This window comes from Octopus bimaculoides, chromosome 21, assembly GCF_001194135.2.
Source record: "Octopus bimaculoides isolate UCB-OBI-ISO-001 chromosome 21, ASM119413v2, whole genome shotgun sequence".
NCBI lineage: Eukaryota > Metazoa > Mollusca > Cephalopoda > Octopoda > Octopodidae > Octopus > Octopus bimaculoides.
Window position 1 is genome coordinate 38,285,921 of NC_069001.1, and position 4,092 is coordinate 38,290,012.

Genomic DNA, 4,092 nt, shown 5'->3' on the forward strand with positions numbered 1-4,092 from the left:
TATATATATATATATATATATATATATATAGCCTGTCTTCCAGACACATTCGAACGCACAAAAGCACCCCCAACCCCCAAAAAGCGCAAGTCATTATGAATGCATGACGTATGCAAACATCATTTATGTTATTATACATACATACATGCATGCATATATATATATATATATACAATACATATCTGTATAATTGCAAATATTGATTGTTTCAGTGAAATACAAATTTAAAATTAACTTTTACACCTTTTCTTCCGTGTTTTCTTGTTTTAAATTATTCTGAAATATATTTGACCTTCAACAATAAACTAGAATTTCATTAAATTCCCTGCGAGGAAACGCCAAATCAACTCATATTAAACAATTCTTGTTTTTCTGTGTGCTATGAGTCATGTGACCAACCGTTAACGGATCTGTTATCACTCGACGAGAAAACATGATAGTAAAATGGCATCTGAATCGTTATCAACTGGGAGTGAATCGCAACTAAATTTGAAATATTTGTCGGTTTTGTAGATCAAAGAATGAAGGAAGAGTTACGAAACGTGCACAGAAACATTCATATGGACTTATTTACATATACATATATGTATATATATACTGACATAGATATTTTTTTTAAATCACATTGTAGATATCTAGATTGTTCTAGATGCTTCGGTAGTAAATACAAAAAACATTCCACCTTTGTATATGTGTGTTATCTGTGTGAGCATACATATATATATACATATATATATATATATATATATATATATATATATATATATATATATATGAACCTGTATATGTACGATTATATATATATGTGTGTGTATTTGTGTGTGTGTGTGTGTGTGTACACACGCACACACACGCATATTGTGACGTACAAATTTGTTTCGAGAAGAAAAAGAAAAGAATGTAAATATATTTTAAAAACAGACGAACGCCAAAAAATTAAATAAATACATAAACCAATGATTTCCCGCCAATTACCAACATCCATCAAACAACTTTTAATTGCTAATTTGTATAATAATTATTGTTAAACTAACTTACAGTATTTATAATCGTTTTAGTGTTGTGTGATTTTTTTTCTTTGATCTGTATTTTTTTTGTAACATTTAAAAAAAGTCTTTTTCTCATTTTTCCAAAAAAAAATTATATTCCGTTCTGAATCTCCCATGATTCGCAGGGGAAACATCGTCATTAACCTCATTAACATTATTGTTAATTACTGTTTAATTGAGTAAATGTCTGAAATGAAATGTTGCTAATAAGTTTACATAATTTTTTAATCATGGACTTTTTATTTACAAACATTTATATCAACATTGCATTTCGATCGCTTTCTCCTCACGCCATCTGCGGATGTTTTCCTCCAGTATCCTTCTGTATCATGCTGTATATCTACATGATACCAAACTAGAACCAGTTATATTTAGGGTATATATTTTAAGTACTTGCATTTACGCCCCTTTTCAGTTTGATCTCTTATTTTACTGTATGCCCCGACAATACATACGTAAGTATAAATTCAAATATAATTCAAAAGCAGCGATAGTGTTGTGAACATTTTCGCACACATATTCTCAACGTATGTGCTGTGGGGATGACTCCGTCACAGCGCAGGATGTTAAAACACCTGAAAGTCATAGACAAGCAAGACAACTCGCCCCAAATCCCAACAAATAGTTTTTACATTATTTGTATATAGTCAGGGACAGGCGATTCCGTTCGCTTCCGATTCGGTTCAGGTGTTATAATTCCCAGCGCTTTGAAGGTATCATTCCAACAGCGCTAAAACGCAGCCTATCGGCGAACTAGCGGCGCCCATGCACCATTTATGTGTATTCGATAATGTTTAGCGTCGATGACACTACAGCAAAAGGAGTGAGTTCTCCGACCAGAGGAAGTCCAAGCGTTATTTCATTCTGACTTCCTCATAGTATCTTCTTAGCAAAGATATTAGCGTGGTTTGCCATGGCCTTCCTCAATTCGATGGCAGAGCCCCTCCGTCGTTCGACAGTTCTTGTTTTAAATTCTACTGGGTGTCCAGACACTCTCTTCATGAGAGTAGCAAGCTACTCAAGTGGAGGGAGTCAGTTTAGTCGCTGACCACTTGACCATGGGACAGGCAGTGTTGGTTTCCATGATACCAGTAGCAGGTATATGCATACATGCGCGCGCGCGTGTGTATACACATATATAGACGCGTAACCTTCAATATCGGCTGACTCTGATGAGCGTAAAGTTATATAATCGGATTGTTACCTAACACTCCATTGTATTTTTTACACGAAACTGATTGGTAAGATCAGCTGTGATGGATATTTAACACTATACTTTTCGGATAATGTGTTACCCTTCCCCCAAATTTGTCTCTCCTAAAACAAAGAAGCACCCCAGAAGAATCCATGAATTTGGAAAGGTTTCCCTATCCGAATGAGCCACAAATCAATCATGTTCCACCTTGAAGAATTTCTTTTCGGGATCACAGACTCTTTTCAGTCTATGACGTCACAGTCACGTGCACTTTTCTGCTGCTGTTAGTCTTTATTCTCGCTTTTCTTCTTCTTGTCGTTTTGGACATCAGTTGGCCTCAGATGGATTTCCATTGAGGATTATGATGCCTCAAGAGACATTTTAAGATCCACAAAGATCAGAACTTAACTGCAGTTCTTGGTGATCCACATCGGATATGCAATCTATGTGGTTGTCTTTTCAAAAGCCACATCAGATGCCATGATGGTTCTAAGGTGTAGGCACAGGAGGTGATGAAACTCTGCATAAGGAGTAGACGACCACCATATATATATATATATATATATATATATATATATACATACGTATATACGTACGTATGTATGTATGTCCGCACGTATCAGTGTCGTGTCTCTATCACTTGTGAAGTACTCTATACATAATTCAAATGAAAACTACATCGTAGAATTTCTTATCTCTGGAGAATCTTAGTATGTAAATGTTGACGTATCTCCCACCATGGGGCCGTTTACATTGTCTTCGGTTGTCTCATGCATAAATCATTGTATCAGTCTCATACGTAGATATATTGATCTTGCACAAGGCATACGTATGCACATATGCGCATATACACACACACACACGCATACATATATATACATATACAACACGATATATATATATATATATATAGAGAGAGAGAGAGAGGGGGGGAGTGAGACATGCATACATATATATATATATAATATTAATGGTTTCTTATTAGGAAACCAATAGATTTTATACAGGGCTGCAAGAAGTGCTCAGAATAATTGAGACAAGAGTAAAATATTAGTTAAAGAATAAAAAGATTGGGTTAACGACTCAACATATCACACCCCCTCAGTGAAGATATATAAGAAATACAGCATACTCCGTCTAACATAAGGAATAAGAAGAAATAACGCAAGAAGAAATAATAAATAAATAAAAATTATAGCATATAGTATAAAATTTTTATACACGAATATATTGTTTCAACCGATAACATGGAACTGAAAAAAATTGAGTTAAAGGTATAATACAATACACGTGAATATCATTTCATAGAAGTTAAAAAAGTTAAAATTAATACGAATAAAAATTAATACGGAAGGAGTAAAAATTTCAAATATATAATATAATGATATAATATAATATAATATAAGTCGATATAATAAAATAAAATGAAATGAAGAAATGAGATACCATAAAGTAGTCTATCGGTTGAAAAAACAAGGGCAGAAGTGATTTAACACCACTTAGAATTAAAGTTCAAAGTTCTTCACCTCCCTCGGGCATATTTCACACCTCAAAAACAGTAGACACCAAAAGGCAAGGTCGCACCAATCCGGCGCACACAAAAGCGAACAACAGGCACCCAGGAGGTATCAACAGGCAAAAGTTCAATTGCGCTCACCATGTCCAAAAAAGGTTCACCACACATGAGTCAAAAACAATTGCAGCACACCGCAGGTATCCATCAGTATCCATCAACTACATATATATGCCTCTATGCATATATACATTATATATTTATGTAATTCTAAATTTTTCATTGCTCTAACGCACGAAACTCCCTCTTCTTGAGTTACTCGATTGCTTCTCCTA

General features: G+C 34.4%; 1 long non-coding RNA gene across 1 annotated transcript in view; it reads right to left on the reverse strand.

Moving 5' to 3' along the window:
- Positions 1 to 693, reverse strand: part of LOC128250456 (uncharacterized) — a 2,908-nt gene extending 2,215 nt beyond the window's left edge. The window contains exon 1 of the long non-coding RNA XR_008266472.1: positions 244 to 693. This is a non-coding gene — a long non-coding RNA (uncharacterized LOC128250456). The remainder of the gene's footprint in view (positions 1 to 243) is intronic.
- Between the last annotated feature and the right edge of the window lie 3,399 nt (positions 694 to 4,092).